The following is a 9,708-nucleotide window of genomic DNA, read 5'->3' on the forward strand; positions in this document are numbered from 1 at the left end:
GTAGTCTACTTTAAGTAAGAGCTGAAGAGAATGTGTCCCAGAGGTGTATCACAAGTGGTTTAGATAAATCAAGAATCACTTAGCAGTAATATCAACAGTTGAATCTCCCTGGAAAAAATGAAAAACCCCAAGATGATTTCTATAAACTGTGTAATGAACTACTGATACACAAACACATGAGTGATTCTTAAAAGCAGAGTACTAAGTAAAGGAAACATGTATAAAACTGCTTCATAATCATGCAACAATATTGTACAGTAAACTGTAGGGACAAAAATCTGATCAGTGGTTCTCCAGGCTGAGAGTGAGGGAAGAAAAGAGATACAGAGACGCTATACAGGAATTATTCAGTGACGAACATGTTTATACTTTATTATTCTGGTAGTGCTTGACTATACCTGTTTTCAAAAGTTCATAAAACCATGTAGTCACAGAAGTGAACTTCGTTGTTAAATTCAACTGCAGTCATCTTGTACCAAGAATATTTGGACATCATTTGCCTTGTTTTTGACAGGCTATTTAGAAGATGATTTAAGCTGCCAGCGCCGCGGCTCACTAGACTAATTCTCCGCTTTGTGGCGCCGGCACACCGGGATCTAGTCCCAGTCAGGACGCCGGATTCTGTCCCGGTTGCCCCTCTTCCAGGCCAGCTCTCTGCTGTGGCCAGGGAGTGCAGTGGAGGATGGCCCAAGTCCTTGGACCCTGCACCCCATGGGAGACCAGGAGAAGCACCTGGCTCCTGCCTTTGGATCAGCGCCGTGCGCCGGCCACAGCACACTGGCCCTGGCGGCCATTGGAGGATGAACCAATGGCAAAGGAAGATCTTTCTCTCTGTCTCTCTCTCTCTCACTGTCCACTCTGCCTGTCAAAAAATAAAAATAAATAAACAGATGATTTAAGCTTTGAAGATTTCACTGCCTAATAAGACAGCTTTTAGTTAAATGTGGAGATATATGTATATATAATCTATTTATGAGCATATAAGTACACTCATAAATATAAATATATTTAATATATACTATAATATATTTAATATTAAATTTTAATTTTATATATACTATTTAATGTGTATAATATGTTTTTCAAGTAATTAAAATTGAATAAAATTAAACATTCCACTTGCCACACTGCAAGTGTTAAATAGCTACAGTATCAAATGTTTACCACTATTACACAAAATGGGCTTAACAATTTTCATTATGATAAGAACACTTAACATATCTACTCCATTAGTAAATATTTTGTGCACAAATAGCAGCATTAAATGTATGCACTAGGATACACAGCAGATCTTTAGGATCCACCTTGCATAACTGAAAAGTTATACCTTATGAAATACAAATGCCATTTCCCAACATACCTAGTTCTCAGTAAACATCTTCCTACTCTCTGCATCTAGAAGTTGCATTATTTTGGATCCTTCATAAATGGAATCATATAGTAATATATATGTAATCCTGTGGTCTCAGCTGATCCTTTTTATCCTCCAACCAGCCACACATCCAGTTGATAGCAGCAGCCTTGGGCTGTGAGTCCACCGTGGCACCAGAAACATCATAACAGTGAGGGCTTTGGTTCTACTCCTATGCTGTACCCTTCTCAGTAGGCTGTGAGCTCTGGACATGGTCTAGAATTCTGTATTGGTGATCACAAGACTAGATACCAAGGCCTACCCCAGCCACAGTAATAGGGTTGTAGGAATGGACAATTCATTTGTAGGCGCTCCCCAGTTCATCCTGCAACAGAGCTGAAGATTTGAACATATCTGAGCCTGGGGCATGTTCTGTCATGAAATAATGACAACACCTCGACAGCAGATCTGTAGGAAACCTCAAAATTAGGGAACATTTAGAACTAAAAGACAAGTCTTAGAGGCTCAAAGAAAATTAGCAGACTGCTTAGAATTTCAGAAAGGACAATCACAAATGAAGCCAGAGATATTATAAATAATCCTTCAATATGAAGACAATGCCGTTCATCAACAAGCATCAAGAATACTCAGGGAATCGTGACTTCCCTAATGAACAAAAAAAGGCGTCAGAAAATAACCACCTAAGACCTGAGGTTTTCAAATGCTCAGATGCAGAATACAAAACAGCAATTTTAAGGGAACTCAATAAGCTTCAAGAGAACGCAGAAAATTATTTAATACTCCAACAGAAAATCTTGACAGAGAGACGGAATTAATTCTTAAGAAGTTAAATAGAAATTCTTGGATGGAAAAGTACACTAAGTGAAACTTGGAACATGATAGAAGTCATAAATCTTTTAAAAGATTAAGCAGAAGAAATAATCAGTTTTCTCTGACTATTTGAAAATACACGATGGAGGAGAGAGAAGGGAAGAAAGGAATCAGGAGGAATGTATATAAAGAGAATTGAAAATGAATCTTGATGTGAATGGAAGTGGAGAGGGAGCGGGAAAGGGGAGGGTTGTGGGTGGGAGGGAAGTCATGGCAGGGGGAAGCCATTGTAATCCATAAGCTGTACTTTGGAAATTTATATTCATTAAATAAAAGTTTAAAAAAAAAGGAATGTCAAAAGCTTAAGGGAACTTTGGGCAAAAAAGAACAAATATCCAGGTTACTGGAGTTAACGAAGGGCTTGAGAATGCCAAAGCGATTAAAACTATATTCAGTGTGATAATAACAAAAAAATTTCCAAGTCTAAAGAAAAAGTATTCATGAACAGGGATGTCAGAAGCCAACAGTGAGATTCAACCCTACTAAATGTGTCCCAAGACAAAGTATGATTAAACTCTCCAACCGTAAAAATAAAGACACAGAGTTCTCAAACATGCAAAGAAAAGATGTCCCAATTCTCCTTGTGGAAGACTCCAGCAATCTTACAGGCCAGGGGAGAGCGGGGTGAGACTCTCACTGGACTGAAGACTAGCCTAGAAGACTGTATTCAGCAAAATTGCTTAATATATGTAGAGGCATACAGGCATTCCCATACTATCAGAAGCTGAGATGATTTATCATCACCGGAATTGTCTTACAAGAAACGCTAAAGGGCATTCTTCAAACGAAAGGAAAGAGATGATAATGAGGAAAAAGAGTACATCAGAAGGTAGCAACCTCACTGGCAAGAGTAACTGAACAAACAATGCTGGAATGCTCTAATATTGTAAACATGATGCGTAGATCACTCATATTGTAGTATGGAGACTAAAAATAAAAGGAATTCAGAAAATATTGACTAGATTATTATTCCAGTATCTAGGCACTTTTTATGGGAAGAGGTAAAATGGGATATCAAATATTGAAAATGGGAGCCTGTGTTTGGGGAGACAGGGTTAAGCTACCACTTGCTTGCCCAGCCTCTGGTATCCACCATTATATTTTTAATTTCTGTGAGATCATCTATTTTTCTATATCCCAGATATGAGTAAAAAATATCACAAGTATCACATGGTGTTTGCCCTTCTGTGTTTGGTTTATTCGGCTTAACCCAATGATCTCTGGTTTCATCGATGTGTTTGCAAGGGACAAGAAGTCATCCTTTTACAACTAAGTAGTATTCCATTGTGCTTAGTTACCACATTTTCTTTATTCACATATCAACTGATGGACACTAAATTTTTTCTCATTTCTGGGCTATTGTGAATAGTGCTGCAATAAGCATGGGAATGCAGATGTCTCTTCAATAGACTCTTCATTGCCCTTGGATATATACCAAGAAATGAGATTGCTGGGTCATATGTGAGTTCTATTTTTAGTTTTTTGAAGAATCTCTATACTATTTTCCACAATGGGTGTATCAAATTACATTCCTATCGACAGGGTACCAGGGTTCACTTTTGTCCACAGCCTTCCTGGCCTTTGTTTTCATTTGTGCTGTTGATAATAGCCAATCGAGCTGAGGTGAAGTGGTGTCTTATTGTAGTTATCATTTGCATTTCCTTAATGATTAGAAATGTTGAGCAGTTTTTCATGTACCCCTTGGTCCTTTATTTGTCTTCATTGAGAAATATCTGTTCAGATCTTCCGTTCATTTTTAATTGGATTATTTGTGTTGTTGGGGTTCCTTGTGTAAACTGGTTATCAACCCCTTGTTACATGTATAACTATCTTTTCCCATTGTTTAGGTTGTCTCTTCACTTTCATTTTTTTCTTTTTCTGTGCCAAAGCTTTTTTTTTTTTTTAAATTTTATTTATTTCAAGACAGAGTAACAAAGAGAGGGAGAGACTGAGAGAAAGAAATCTTCTGTCTGCCGGTTCACTATCCAAATGGCTACAATGTCCAAGACTGGGTCAGGCCAAGGCCAGAAGCCAGAAACACTTTCAGGGTCTCCCATGTAGGTAGCAGGGGCCCAAACACTTGGGTGCCAGTCCACTGCTTTCCCAGGAGCATTAGTAGGAAGCTGGATCAAAAGCAGAGCACCTAGGACTCAAACCGGCACTCTGATAGGGGACGTTAGTAACATAGGCTGCGGCTTATCCTCCTAGGTCACGATGCTTCCCTCCCTCAAAGTTTTGAATCTCATGGAATTTCATTTGTCTACTTTTCATGGATATTCTTATGCTTTTTTGGCCTAATCCAAAAAAATCCTAGCCCATTCTAATGTCCTAAAGCATTTATCCTATGTTTCCTTCTAGTAGTTTCAAAGTTTCAGGTCAGACATGCAGGTCTTCAATATTTTGAATTGATTTTTAGTCATTTGTAGGGGTCTAGTTTCATTCTCCTGCTTGTGGATATTTAATTTTCCCAGCATTATTTATTGAAAATACTGTCACACTAATGTGTGTTCTTAGGATATTTGTCATGATCAGTTCTCTATAGCTGCATGGGTTTATTTTGGGGTCCTTATTTTTAATTACTTGAATTACTTTGGGGTCCTTGTTTTAATCACTGTGGCTCTGTCTTGTCTGTCTTTTGTTATTCCACACAAATATCAGCAATGTTTTTGAGGGTCTTGTCAAAAATATCATTGGCAATTTGATAGAAATTATATGGAGTGTATAAAAAATTATACAGTTTTTGTCTATGGTAGAAATATCCCTTTTTAAATCTGAAAACTGAGAAGTAGGAGTACCTCTGATCAAGGTTATATTTAAATAGATCAGTTCCATCCCCAGACTAAGGATTCTATATGGATCTAATTAGAGAAAACTCTGGACTAGAAATATTAACAGAGGACTTCTTAAGGTTGATGCTCTTCGAAAGTCATTGTCTAAATTTCATATTGTCTCTAACCTAATGCTATTAGGGATCTAGGCTATTCAATGAAAAAGCAATACAAATCGTCCCATATCTCACATAAGAATAAATTATGGACAAATTAAAGATGCAAAAGTGTTAAATAAAGATAAATATTTTTATAAATTTGAATTATGTAGGGGCAGACCTTATAATAAAAATATACTTCCAAGAATTCATGATAAACTGTTCAATCCTTTTCAGTTAAACTACACCATAAACAAGTCAAGTAATAAGTTTAAGCTTTGGGGCTAGCGCTGTGGCATAGCAGGTAAAGCTACTGCCTGCAGTGCCGGCATCCCATATGGGCACTGGTTCAGGACCCAGCTGCTCCATTTTTGATCCAGTTCTCTGTTATGGTCTGGGAAAGCAGTAGAAGATGGCCCAAGTCCTTGGACCCTGCCCCTCCATGGGAAACCTGAAGAAAGTTCCTGGTTCCTGGCTTTGGATTGACGCAGCTCCAGCCATTGCAGCCATCTGGGGAGTGAACCAGCTGATGGAAGACGTCTCTCTCTCTGCCTCTGCCTCTCTGTAACTCTGCCTTTCAAATAATAAATAAATAAATCTTTAAAAAAAAGAAATCAGGGCCGGCGCCGCGGCTCACTAGGCTAATCCTCCGCCTAGCGGCGCCGGCACACCGGGTTCTAGTCCCGGTCGGGGCGCCGGATTCTGTCCCGGTTGCCCCTCTTCCAGGCCAGCCCTCTGCTGTGGCCCGGGAGTGCAGTGGAGGATGGCCCAGGTGCTTGGGCCCTGCACCCCATGGGAGACCAGGAAAAGCACCTGGCTCCTGGCTCCTACCATCGGATCGGTGCGGTGCGCCGGCCGCAGCGCGCCGGCCGCGGCGGCCATTGGAGGGTGAACCAACGGCAAAAGGAAGACCTTTCTCTCTGTCTCTCTCTCTCTGTCCACTCTGCCTGTCAAAAAAAAAAAAAAAAAAAAAAAAAAAAAAAGAAATCAGGTTAGGCTTTAAAAACATCTTACAAAGCAAAAGCACATAAAGTGTTCACATTCATAATACATAAATAAGATAATAAATGCCAAAGAAAGTGAACACAAATTTTAATAGGATAAGAAATATGCCTAGTTCAAAGTTTGATTATTTTTATATAAATTGGAGGATATTAAATTTAAATATATAAATTATGACATTTACATACTATGCATTTACTGTAACCTAACAACTCTAAGCATTTTCTTTTTTGTTCTTTTTTTAAACTTTTATTTAATAAATATAAATTTCCAAAGTACAGTTTACAGATTACAATGGCTTTCCCCCCCATAATTTCCCTCCCACCCGCAACCCTCCCATCTCCCACTCCCTCTCCCATTCCATTCACATCAAGATTCATTTTCAATTCTCTTTATATATAGAAGATCAATTTAGTATATATTAAGTAAAGATTTCAACAGTTTGCACCCACACCGAAACACAAAGTGTAAAGTACTGTTTGAGCACTAGTTATAGCATTACTTCATATTGGACAACACATTAAGGACAGAGATCCCACACGAGGAGTAAGTGCACAGTGACTCCTGTTGTTGATTTAACAATTGACACTCTTGTTTATGGCATCAGTAATTTCCCTAGGCTCTTGTCATGAGCTGCCAAGGCTACGGAAGCATTTTGAGTTCATCAACTCTGACCTTATTTAAATGAAGTCATTGTCAAAGTGGAAGTTCTCTCCTCCCTTCAGAGAAAGGTACTTCCTTCTTTGATGGCCCGTTCTTTCCACTGGGATCTCACTTGCAGAGATCTTTCATTTAGGTCATTTTTTTTTTATTTTTTTGGCCAGAGTGTCTTGGCTTTCCATGCCTAAAATACTCTCATGGGCTCTTCAGCTAGATCCGAATGCCTTAATGGCTAATTCTGAGGTCAGAGTGCTGTTTAGGACATCTGCCATTCTGAGTCCACTGTGTATCCTGCTTCCCATGTTGGATCATTCTCTCCTTCTTAATTCAGATAGTATTAGCAGACACTAGTCTTGTTTATGTGATCCCTTTGACTCTTAGTCCTATCATTATGATCAATTGTGAACTGAAATTGATCCCTTGGACTAGTGAGATGGCATTTAATTTAATTTAATTTCCTTTGGGGAAGATTCAAGGAGTTGCATGGCTGGGCCATGTGGTATGGATATATTTAGGTTTTTGAGGAATCTCCAGACTGACCTCCATAGTGGCTTTACCAGTTTGTATTCCCACCAACAGTGGGTTAGTGTCCCTTTTTCCCCACATCCTCGCCAGCATCTGTTGTTGGTAGATTTCTGTATGTGAGCCATTCTAACCAGGGTGAGGTGAAACCTCATCATTGTTATGATTTGCATTTCCCTGGTTGCTAGTGATCTTGAACATTTTTTCATGTGCCTGTTGGCCATTTGGATTTCCTCTTTTGAAAAATGTCTATTGAGGTCCTTGGCCCATCTCTTAAGTGGGTTGTTTGTTTTGTTGTTGTGTAGTTTCTTGATCTCTTTGTAGATTCTGGTTATTAAACCTTTTTCTGTTGCATAGTTTGCAAATCATGTCTCCCATTCTGTTGGTTGCCTCTTCACTCTCCTGACTGTTTCTTTTGCAGTACAGAAACTTCTCAATTTGATGCAATCCCAATAGTTAATTTTGGCTTTGACTGCCTGTGCTTCCGGGGTCCTTTCCAAGAAGTCTTTGCTGGTGCCTATATCTTGCAGGATTTCTCCAATGCTGTCTAATAATTTGATGGTGTCGGGTCATAGATTTAGGTCTTTAATCCATGTTGAGCAGATTTTTGTGTAAGGTGTAAGGTAGGGGTCTTGCTTCATGCTTCTGCACATGGAAATCCAGTTTTCCCAGCACCATTTATTGAATAGACTGTCCTTGCTTCAGGGATTGGTTTTAGATCCTTGATCAAATATAAGTTGGCTGTAGATGTTTGGATTGATTTCTGGTTTTTCAATTCTGTTCCATTGGTCTATCCATCTCTTTCTGTACCAGTACCATACTGTTTTGATTACAACTGCCCTGTAGTATGTCCTGAAATCTGGTATTGTGATGCCTCCAGCTTTGTTTTTGTTGTACAAGATTGCTTTAGGTATTCGAGGTCTCCTGTGTCTCCATATGAACTTCAGCATCATTTTTTCCAGATCTGAGAAGAAGGTCTTTGGTATTTTGATTGGTATTGCATTGAGTCTATAAATCTCTTTTGGGAGAATGGACATTTTGATGATATTGATTCTTCTAATCCATGAGCATGGAAGATTTTTCCATTTCTTGGTATCCTCTTCCATTTCTTTCTTTAAGATTTTGTAATTCTCATCGTAGAGATCTTTAACGTCCTTGGTTAAGTTTAGTCCAAGGTATTTGATTGTTTTTGTAGCTATTGTGAATGGGATTGATCTTAGAAGTTCTTTCTCAGCTGAGGCATTGCCTATGTGTACAAAGGCTGTTGATTTTTGTACATTGATTTTATATCCTGCTACTTTGCCAAACTCTTCTATGAGTTCCAATAGTATCTTAGTAGAGTTCTTTGGTTCCCCTAAATAAAGAATCATATCATCTGCAAAGAGGGATAGTTTGACTTCTTCCTTCCCAATATATATCCCTTTAATTTCTGTTTCTTGCCTAATAGCTGTGGCTAAAACTTCCAGAACTGTATTGAATAGCAGTGGTGAGAGTGGGCATCCCTGTCTGGTACCAGATCTCAGTGCAAATGCTTCCAACTTTTCCCTATTCAATAGGATGCTGGCTGTGGGTTTTTTATAAATTGCTTTGAATGTATTGAGGAATGTTCCTTCTATACCCAATTTGCTTAGAGTTTTCATTATGAAAGGGTGTTGTGTTTTATCTAATGCTTTCTCTGCATCTATTGAGATAATCATATGGTTTTTTCTGCAGTTTTTTAATGTGGTGTATCACATTGATTGATTTGTGAACATTGAACCATCCCTGCATAGCAGGGATAAATCCCACTTGGTCTGAATGGATGATCTTTCTGATGTGTTGTTGCATCTATTGGCCAGAATTTTATTGAGGATTTTTGCATCTATGTTCATCAGGGATATTGGTCTGTATTTTTCTTTCAATGCTGCATCTTTTTCTGGTTTAGGGATTAAGGTGATGCTGAGTTCATAAAAAGAATTTGGGAGGGTTCCCTCTCCTCTAAGCATTTTCAAACATCATTTCTAAATCTTTACAATATTGTTATGCTTCAGAACTATTGTCCTTCTCATTTTACAGGGATAGAAACTGGAATTTTTTGCAAGTTTTCATTATAATTTTCTCTCTGTAACCTGAGAACTCAGGCACTGATAGCTGGTTTTTTTGTTACTATCTTCACCATTCGATGATATTCCACCTTAATCATTAGATGAATTAGGTCATATTTTTTGCCTCTCTGGTTTAAAACTTTTAAGCAATTTATAACATCCATTGTTAGTTAGGATGAAGAGAAAAGTTTATTTTATCATCAGGTGAGAAATGTTGAAGTAGTTAATAAAATTTAGCACTCACATAGGTTATATAACTACTAGTACATATG

This window comes from Oryctolagus cuniculus, chromosome 11 (genome assembly GCF_051225735.1).
Source record: "Oryctolagus cuniculus isolate XC-2025 breed Fujian yellow rabbit chromosome 11, ASM5122573v1, whole genome shotgun sequence".
NCBI classification, from domain to species: Eukaryota; Metazoa; Chordata; class Mammalia; order Lagomorpha; family Leporidae; genus Oryctolagus; species Oryctolagus cuniculus.